Genomic DNA, 10,778 nt, shown 5'->3' with positions numbered 1-10,778 from the left:
GGCTTTCATCCTTTGTCTCAAGGCCTCCACTGCATGTCCCGTGGCTAAGCACCTGTCTAAGATGACAATGCCTTCCCAGAGCACCTGCTCCTGCAGGTGGCGATCCCAAGTGCTGCAGACTGTCCTGTTCCAAGTTAGGGGATCTGTCAAATCCGCAGAATTGCAACCAGTGTGTATAAAGCAGCTGCAGAACGGGGGGGTGTATCCCCTCCCCTTTGCACTGGTCTCTAGTGTAATACCTGTGTTGCTCCACAGTTTCATTCTGCTTTGGGGAGCACTCATTCCCCAAGGCTCCGAGGAGTGCTGTGAGGCTTGAGGCAGTGGTGAGCTGCAAAGTGTGGCAGATCTCTTTGCCTTGCCTCCCACTAAGGCACAGTCACTGTTTTACTCTCCTGCTGCTGTTCTCCTGTATGACCAGGTCAGTGTCCTGCTCAAACTCTTCCTTCCACCAGGTCCATCACTGCAAAATCCAGGGCTCTAGGGACCTTCCATGGCTCACACTGCCAGCTGCTGCACTGCAGAGAACTCACAGCTCAGACACTGCCGCCATGTTTCACTCACAAAGCGTGACGCTGAATGCAGTTTAAGTTGAACGAGTGAAACTTTATTAAACCCTGCAGACTCCGTGTACCTGTGGCTGAGTTGCTTCCAGCCTAACTCCCCTGTTCCACTGGTGTTCTGTCAGTAACAGTCCCTCTAGGGAACATGGGCCTTGTGACTCTGGTTCCACTGATCATGATGCAACATCAAGCTTGCCACAAAGCCATGGATCTGTAGAACTAGGGTTATACCAACTGTCACCTTCATCTGTTGCTCTGTGTTAAATGTCAGGATGAGATCAGAAATGAGGACATTCAAAGTCAAACCCAGCACCTCTACCCACATTGGTTCAGTTTTGGTGGCTTTCTCGATATGGGCATGTCAAGGTTCCTTCCCCACTCTGAACTCTAGGGTACAGATGTGGGGATCTGCATGAAAAAAACCCTAAGCTTATGTTTACCAGCTTAGGTTAAAACTTCCCCAAGGTACAAACTATTTTACCTTTTGTCCCTGGACTTTATTGCTGCCACCACCAAGCATCTAACAAAATATAAGCGGGAAAGAGCCCGCTTGGAAACGTCTTTCCTCCCAAAATCCCCTCAATCCCTACACCCCCTTTCCTGGGAAAGGCTTGATAAAAATCCTCACCAATTTGCATAGGTGAACACAGACCCAAGCCCTTGAAACTTAAGAACAAGGAAAAAGCAATCAGGTTCTTAAAAGAAGAATTTTAATTAAAGAAAAAGTAAAACAATCACCTCTGTAAAATCAGGATGGTAAATACCTTACAGGGTAACCAGATTCAAAACATCGAGAATCCCTCTAGGCAAAACCTTAAGTTACAAAAAGACACAAAAACCAGAATATACATTCCATTCAGCACAACTTATTTTATCAGCCATTTAAACAAAACAGAATCTACGCATATCTAACTAGATTGCTTATTAACCCTTTACAGGAGTTCTGACCTGCATTCCTGCTCTGATCCTGGCAAAAGCAACACACAGACAGAAAAAACCCTTTGTTTTTCCCCCCACTCCAGCTTTGAAAGTATCTTGTCTCCTCATTGGTCACTTTGGTCAGGTGCCAGCGAGGTTATCTTTAGCTTCTTAACCCTTTACAGGTGAAAGGGTTTTTTCCTCTGGCCAGGAGGGATTTAAAGGTGGTTGGCCTTCCCTTTATATTTATGACACGTCTTAAAACCCATTTAATCAAATTGATGCAACTTTGTGTGTGGACACTCATAAACTGATTTAAGTCTGGCTTAGATCAATTTACCTTGCAAATGTATAGGTGCAAGCTAACCTGATATAGGTCGGGCTTAATCCTGGTGTTTGTAGACAATCCCTGTATTTCTCTCTGGCAACTTAACTAATGGCTACTTATTTGAGACATCTTCTTAAAGTTGTTGTTATTATTATTATTATTATTTTATTTTAAGATGGATATGATTAAATTGTACATTTTCCCTGTATTTAACTGTCTGGGTCTCCTTTTTGATATAGGACTACAGAGCTTAATTTATTTAATATGAAAATGTTTTGATATTATTTATATGGTCCATGATCTTTAGCTGCAAATATGTTAATTAAACTCAATAAATATGTGGTATTTTTTTTTAAATCAACAAAACCCTAACCACGACCATTCTAGTTATCTGAAAACTGAAAAGACAATATTAGGGTTATAGTTTTCACTCCTCTGAGACTCAAGTGTGTAATATGGGTCTTTAAAGTCTGTGGCAAAGGATCCATGCTAAAGGGTGAAGTTGTGACTAGCACTAATGCACTCAACAGGGGAATTGGGTTGGAGTAAGGAGATGTTAGGGTTACCAGGATATTGGTTCAGCATGGGGATCCTGCTGACCCCAGTGGACAAGTAGAGGGTGGGAAGGGACCGGAAGTATGTGAGGCCATGTCCCTGCTCCCCACCTTCAGTGGAGCTTTCTGACCATGTTGAGGGAAGCATGCTGCCCCCTTTTCTGAGCAGCAGTAAATTACTTCCTCCATTACAAGATGGGTGCCCTGGGAGGAACTCTCTCTCTCAGTCACTGTTCCTCCCAGGCTCCTTCTTGGGCAGTGCAGCTTCCCTTACTCCAGGCTGGGCCAAGGGACTCAAACTAGCCCTGAATAAGTCACAAAAAAAGCAGAAAGGGAAGCTTGAATCGAAGTGAAGTTCATTTCTTTAATATGCATACATTTTCTGTCACCTGTTCATGATACACCATCTACAACAACAATAATTTGTGATAACAGACCAATAATACCACGTTAGTGTGGGACAGAGATACTGTGGTATCTAGAATGAGTGACATTCAAGAACTTTGTAATCAGGTACAGTTGAGCGAGATGGTTTTGGTAGCATGAGTAACAAAACAAAGGGTGCTACAACATTTCCCGTGACAAGGACAGCTATAGGAGAACTTGACAGATACAGCATCTGGAGCTACAGTGGCTTTGAATGGAAGGACTGGGGGTCCTAAGTGGAGTTTAAATCATCTGCTGGGGATCCTGATCTGTTGTTTTTTTTTTGTTTTGTTTTTTTTTTTGCTATTTTCATTGAGACTGAAAGGACAATAGCTAGAATGCCCACGCAAATCTTATTGCAAACAAAAGTTGCAGCAGAATTACATTGGAGTGGTTCTTCATGTCAGCAGATTTCACTGATTAAAGTCCTAGTTATAGCTTCCAATACAGACATAACCTGGGGCTGCTGAACAACATTCAGAAGTTAAATGCCACTTTTATAAACATAGAACTTCTTCTTCAGTGAAATCCTGGCCTATCGGAGTCAATGGGAGTTTGTCATTGACTTCAGTAGGAACAGAATTTCACCTCTGAAATGTATACAGCCCTCATAGAGCCAAGAAGCACACGTACTGTACCTGTGAAGCGATCCTTAATCCAGAAGGTTGCCTGATTTTAGATCCAAATTTGCCTCTGTTTTATATTGAATTTATGGTATTATTATTGTGAGCGTCACCAGATGGCACATTTACATATCTTACAAGTAATTTTTCTCAGCATGTAAGCAATGCCATCTTTGAAGAAATGCTGTATTGTTGTTAGTTTTGTGATGTTCCTTCTTTTTGGGAAAGCTGTTGCAAACAGCAAGAGAGTTGTCTCTGCCTTAATCTCTCTCTAACTAGAGCCCATTCTTGGTACAGAGTTGCTTCCTGGGAATTGGGCATTGGTGTTTGGGCTGAAGTTTCTGGAAGAGGGTTTTCGTTTGTGACCACCTCTGTTCTAAGACTGCTGTAGGTGTATAAATAAGAATTTGTATAAGTAAACAAAGTTACATTAAGAATACCCAAACTCTGCATCTCCGGTTTCTCTTTCAATGGGAAACTAACCTTTAAGGCCCCCAAATTTTCTACTGTTTGGCAATTGTATTACTTTTGACATTATTATTTTTGTCTGTTTGCATAGCCTTAATTTTGGGTGTTTGCCTTAGATTGTGTCCTATATTTGAGCCTCAACAGGTAGAGAGGTATGGACGTAGATCCTATCCATGGCCCGGATACTCAGCTAGTGTAAAATGAAATCAGAGAAGCTATGTCAATGTACACCAGCTGAGGATAGCGTTAGGGCCTCTCTAGGGTTGGGTTTTTTTTCATTTTGGCAAGTTATTTGCAAATAATTCCTTACCAAGATGCTTAGAATTGTTGTTTTTACCATATGCTGGAGGGCAGGATTGACTGCAACAATGTGTATTAAATTGCTTGTTCTGTAATATAATCAAGGGGTTGATATTGCTGCTCTCCTGCATTTTTATGATACAAAATATTTAAAATGGGGGGGGGGATGTTTCCAAGAAGAATCTACAAGTAGTGTTAACATAAACAGAGGACATGCCACACTCATTCTTTTCCTTTTACAGCAGTTACTTCTTTTAAAGCAATGAGAGTTACTGAAAATATCTGGAAACAGTGGACATCTAGAAGGACATTAAATGTCCAGATAGTTGTGAAATGAATAATGCATTGGGAAGCAAGCATAAGTATTACTTCTCTTCTAATCAGTATCATGAAGCATTTTACAAATTAACCACTTTTCCCAGACACTTTTGTATAAGTGGCTCTAGGCAGAGCTCCCATCAGGGTGGACTGTGCCATCTGCATTTAGAAAATTGCCTGTACATTTATTAAAGTGAAATCCACCCATTAATTAATCCTGTCAGTGTTCTCCCTGGAGATTCTCATTAGCACATTGAGCTTATTACTGCAGCCAGAGGCAGTAGGGGAGGTGGCTGGGTTTTTGTTTTTTTGTTTGTTTGTTTTGTTTTGTTTCAATGTAACCATGAGAAAAACATTTCATTCTTTTCTTTCTTTTACTTTAAGAAGATAAATTGACAAAGTCATAATCACCTTTGGAACTGAACAAACTTTCAGTCCTAACAGTTTGTTTTCTCTACATTCCAGGAATCTGTGATTGGTCCTTGCTGGGTATGCTTGCATTTTTAATTTTTTAAAATTTTGACAGATAATATCCAGGTTTATTTTTAATATCCATTTTTTAATTTTTATCAATTAAATTTTTCACAATTGCACAAAATCCTGGGGGCAGACAATAGGGGATTGGACAATAATTATAGTAGAAGTTGAGATTCAAAAAGTTAAAGCTTTATAACTGTCAACACAAATTGTCAACAGCACATATCAAAATATACAAAGTAAATGCTGCTTGAGAACTTACTAGAGTTTGATTTAGGCAGCATTTTTCTAACTTTGCCTCTCTGTATATTTTGGTTGCTATCGATGGAAATATCTCTTTTGTCAGTTTGTGTGTGGATAGTGAAATTGAATCCTTCCAAGCCTGCTTATGGGGAAAATATTTAAGATACGATACAAATTATTTTAAAATGGATAAACTGATACTTATGTTCTCTTACTAAGTCCATCAGAGAAGGTGCTAGGCATAAGCAGACTAAGCAATTGCTTAGGGCCCCAAGCAGCTCAAGGGAGCCCCCTGTTCACTTTTTATTATGAGAACTTGCCTGTTTTAGTATGGCGGGTGGGGGGAAGGGGATATTCCTGCTTTCTTCTTCTTCTTCAGGAATGGACCACTCAGTAAATTTCCCTGTTCTGTTCATTCCCTCTGACACCAGCCACTGATAGAAGACAGGATACTGGACTAGATGGACCATTGGTCTGACCAGTTGAGAGAGCTCTACGGGCCTTGAACCCAAGCCTATGTGTCCCCAGGTAGCGCTCAAGCAACAAGTCCCAACCAGCAGCTCACCTGACTAAAGTCCCTGACTGACTGAGAGGCCCTTTGCTCTGGGCACTGTACCGTACACCTAGTGAGAGACAGCCCCGACCCCAAACAGCTTTCCGTCTATGATAAGGCACCTGCCCCACACTGGCCTCTTAGGGGTTAATAGAACCTTAGGGCGGCTGCACGAAAAGCAGCCAATAGGAAAGGGGCTGCAAGGAGCAGCCCATCAGGGCCATATAAGAAGAGTTACAGGGCAGAGCAACTTCAGTAGCTGACTGGAGCTCAATGAGGGAAGGTCAGGCTCTTGGCCAGGCAGCAGGGAACTAGCACCCTGGACAAAGCAGTGCTGCTAGCAGCAACCAGGTGGAGCCAAAGATGGCTCCTGGTTGGCTGCAGGGATTTGCAGGCTTAGGCCCTGAGGCAAGGGCAAAGAGAGTGCTGCGGCCATGGGGAAGTGGCCCAGGGAGATCTACAGAGAAGTCAGAGGGGATGCAGCAAGTGGTGGCCATCTACAGGGTCCCTGGGCTGGGACCCAGAGTAGTGGGTGGGCCTGGTTCCCCACCACCACCACTAAGGAAGTAGCCAGATAATTGGCTGCAGTTGTCACTGAGGGAAGTGGCTGGACAGTGGACTGCAATTCCCCTGGAATCAAGGAGAATAGAGCAAGACATGGCTGGAGAGCTGTGTCAGGAAGAGGACACCATGGTCATGGGAGTGATATGGGTCCTGGAGCAGAAGTGATGGCAGTGAGACACCACCAGAAGAGGGCGCACTGGCTAGCAGAACTAATCCCTGGGACAGCGAGCAGGCGGGGTCACAGTGGTGAGTGAACCCCCTCTCACTGTCTAAACAGACAAGACATAGAGTGGGAGGGAAAACAATCACACAGAGAAGTGAAGTGACTTGCCTAGGGCACCACAACAAGTCAGTGGCAGAGCCAGCAATACACTTCTTGCTTAAGGTTTGCTTAGGTATAAAGAAAAATGTCTTATTTTAATAAGTCTATTTCTTTATCACATTTAGTCATTAAAAATAAAACTCAAGTCTCCTGCTTCCATAGGTACATATCTAATCCATTAGACCACAGGGCCACTCATGCAAGCTGCCACACCTCTCCATACCTCCAGTTCTCCCCCTGTCAAAGGGGGAGAATAAAAAGGAAGATGAATGGGAAAGATGGGTCACTGAACAGACTCAGGGACCAGTTCTCAGACCATTAATACCACAGAATATGCGTGAGCTATCCAGTGGAGTCAGCCATGTGGTGGACATTTGGGTGGGGCAATGAGGAGGAGTCAGTGCTACAGCAGTGGCCATCACATGCATGTGGAGTTGCCAGAATCCCTTACTGTGACCAATCTGTTGCACAAGCTGAAGGAGCTTCTAGATTAGGACCTGACCGTCTCTCTCTGGGTTTGCAGCCTCAGACAATGTGGCTGCAATGTGTGGGCAGCATAGGACTGAAAACTGACATGCAGATTAAATGGGCCAATGTGAGCTTGGCTTGGCAATCTGGAGAGCTGGGTTCTGACATGGCCTTGCTCTATGGCCCTAGACAAGTCACACAGGCTGTTCAGTGGGACTGCTCACATGCAGGCTTTCTACTCAACACAAGTCCAGGCTGCAGAATTGGGCCCTGTTTTTTTTTTTATTTTTTGTTCCTCTGCTTCTCCATCTGTAAGGAAATAAATATTATTTTTCACGTTACTTTAAATACTTTAAATATGTTAAATTAAATGTTATTTTTCACAACAGTGCTGTAAGGCTTAATTGGTTACTGTGTGCACAGTGCTTTGAACTGTACAGTGCTACTGGTATAGCAGTATAATTAATATTAGGTGCTTCTGGTTGTTTGAAGGAGCAGAGAGCAGCTCTGCATCCTCCTTTTTACCCTAATTCTGCGCTAGTCCACGGTGCCCAGTTGGAGAGTCTTGGAGTATGTAAGAGTGGAGAAATGGAATGGATTGGGGGAGATTTGGCAAAAGTATTTTGTACAAAGAAGATTTACAAAGAAAAGGAGAGCAGGCTCACAGCGAAGTACTGCAGTGATAGGCTCAGCTGGATGGAATGGCTGGTAGTTCAACTAGTAGGTTTGACATATTTTAGTCTTCTTGGAGCCACTGGTTCAAAACCAGGCAGGGTTACTCAGCCCTTCATCCTCAAAGCAGAGAAACTGATTTCTGTGTACTTTACTATACGGATCTTTCAGACAAGACTTAAAAACTGAAGCCCTCTCTTCTCTGGATAGTAATGAGCCCATGATGCATTTTGTAAGTGAAATTGTAGTTGGTGGTCATTGTAAAAAGTTTCCCCTCCCCAGGATTAAACTTGATTTGTTCTTATTAATTTTTGCACAGCATGTCTCATGTAACCAGAAAATAAATAACTAATGCCCTGATCCTGTGAAATTTTAGGGTTTGTCTAGGTAGCGAATTGCAATGTAGATTCACACCCCAGCTTCCCATGCACTAACTCACCATCTCAACAAGCCCTAACAGAGATCATTAACGTTAAGCACATGGGAGAAGTGCCACTGATTTAAGATCATGAAATTAAGTACATTCGTAAGTTCTTTGCTGAATAGGAACCCAAATGAGTAACTTACTCAGGTTTTTAGTGACTCTGAAATCAGTTGGACTACTCTCATGAGTAAAGTTACTCTTATAGGTATGTGTTTGCAGGACACGGCCTAAATGATTCTTTGTAAACCAAAAATATTCTGCGTTTAATAAAAATATTACAACATTGCTTCCTCTTGAAGCAAAAGAGCATGAAATATGATTGTCATGGACATTTTGTTTCTAGGTAGATTTTTGACATGAACTAGGGAACAGGCTTGTTTGAACTTTATGGCCTTCTTATTCAATTTTTATCATTTAAAAAAATTTCAGAAGGGTTCAGTTGCATTAATCTAACAATGAGGGAACTTTCCTGTGGCCAAAATAATTCCACAAATGCAGATGCTAATATAAAACTGTGTAACATATTGATCTAAAATATCTGTTTATATTACAGCTGGTACTTTTATTAAAATTTCTATTAACTTCCCATCTATGCACATGTCGGTCAATTCTTGCCTTTTTATAAATCACAGTGGGGGAAAAACCAATGAAATAAATACTATCGGAGCCAAAACATTTCTCATGTAGGGAAAACAAACAAACAAATCTGAAAGCTAGAAAAGAAAAACTTCAGACACATCAGTCAAGCCAGAAGAAGGTTGTTTATTTAAATAATCAAGTCAAACAAGATGAATTTAGGACTAACTTGTTTAATGTGACTATTTAAGTGAATAGATCACTGGTACAGTGGTTGTTTTTGCAGATATTCATATTTATCCCTGGTGCAGATTTGATGTTTCTGATACAGTTACACCAGGGAAGATTATGACTCGTCCTTTCTTTACATGGCCAAACTGCTTTTTCCAGCATAGTTTTTTTACATGAGAAACATGTTGGATCTGATGAGAGCTATGCTGATGTACCAATTGATATTATGTTAATGAATAGTTGGATAAATGCTCTAGCAAATTTGCATATAATGAACATGACCATAACCCTTCGTTGAAGTGCCCATCCCTGTGTGGCTGCCCCAGCTAATAGACCCTTTCCATATGAACCGTGCAACGAAGCAGAGAGGAAAAGCAGGCTCTGTAAGTTCTCTTTCACCCAGTCAACAAAACTACCATTGTGACTGCAGAGGTATCAAGTAGTTATTAGTATGGGAGTGATTATCCAAATGCAGTTATGCAATGTTGGTATGGGAGTGACAACTGTCCTAAGTCTATGTGGGTATGTCTACACTACAACTAGACACCCGCGGCTGGACCGTGCCAGCTGACTCAGGCTAAGGAGCTGTGTAATTGCAGTGTAGACATTCAGTTTCAGGCTGCAGCCTGAGCTCTGGGATCTTCCCCTCTCCGAGGGTCCTAGAACCCGGACTCCAGCCCAAGCACAAACATCTACACCACAATAAAACAGCCCCATAGCCCAAGTCAGCAGGCACAGGCCAGCTGCGGGTGTCTAACTGCAGTATAGACATACCTTGTGTGTGACCAGCGTAAACGAGATGTTTCCAAAAGCCTGAGCAGACTGGCACTGAGTACTCAATTAATAAAAAGTGCTGTGCCTTCACTTCTGGCAAACCTGATTCCTGAATGCTTATTGACTAGGGCTGGTCTAAAATTTTCTGCCCAAACTGGTTTTCTATGGAAAAGTGGGTTTTCAACTAAACAAACATTTTTTGCAAAAGGTGCCTGTTTTCCATGGAAAGTGTTGACTTTTTGTTTATATATTAAAAAAAACACCAAAAACCCAATATATTTTGATTTGGAAACGCCACCAGGATGCCTCCTGGGAGTTGCACTTTGAGTGACTCATGTTCTCATTCTCCTTTATGGGCTGGGCTCAACTCAGATCATGTACTCGGGGTAACTTGCCAAGGTGGGAAGAGTGTGGTGCATCAGGGGAGATGTAGTCCAGCCAGAGATCCAGCCGGTAGAGGCTCACACCCTAAAACCTTCCCAGCAAAAGGAAACCAAAATGGTTCAGCTTTGACAAAACAGCACATTTTGCTGAAATTTCATTTTGGCAAAAATATTCCAACCAGCTCTATTAATGCTTTTAAAAAAGGTAGAATTTGGTGACAATCTACATGTATTTAGCAGATATTTATTACAAAGACGGTACATAACTATCTTTCCCTAGACACCCGCGGCTGGACCGTGCCAGCTGACTCAGGCTAAGGAGCTGTGTAATTGCAGTGTAGACATTCAGTTTCAGGCTGCAGCCTGAGCTCTGGGATCTTCACCACCCTATACCGTAAACCTACTGACCGCTATTCCTACCTGCATGCCTCCAGCTTTCACCCTGACCACACCACACGATCCATCGTCTACAGCCAAGCTCTGCGATACAACCGCATTTGCTCCAACCCCTCAGACAGAGACAAACACCTACAAGATCTCTGTCAAGCTTTCTTACAACTACAATACCCACCTGCAGAAGTAAAGAAACAGATTGA

The sequence above is a fragment of the Lepidochelys kempii genome, chromosome 1 (genome assembly GCF_965140285.1).
Source record: "Lepidochelys kempii isolate rLepKem1 chromosome 1, rLepKem1.hap1, whole genome shotgun sequence".
In the NCBI taxonomy this organism is placed as follows: Eukaryota; Metazoa; Chordata; order Testudines; family Cheloniidae; genus Lepidochelys; species Lepidochelys kempii.
Note: the sequence above shows the minus strand (reverse complement) of the source record.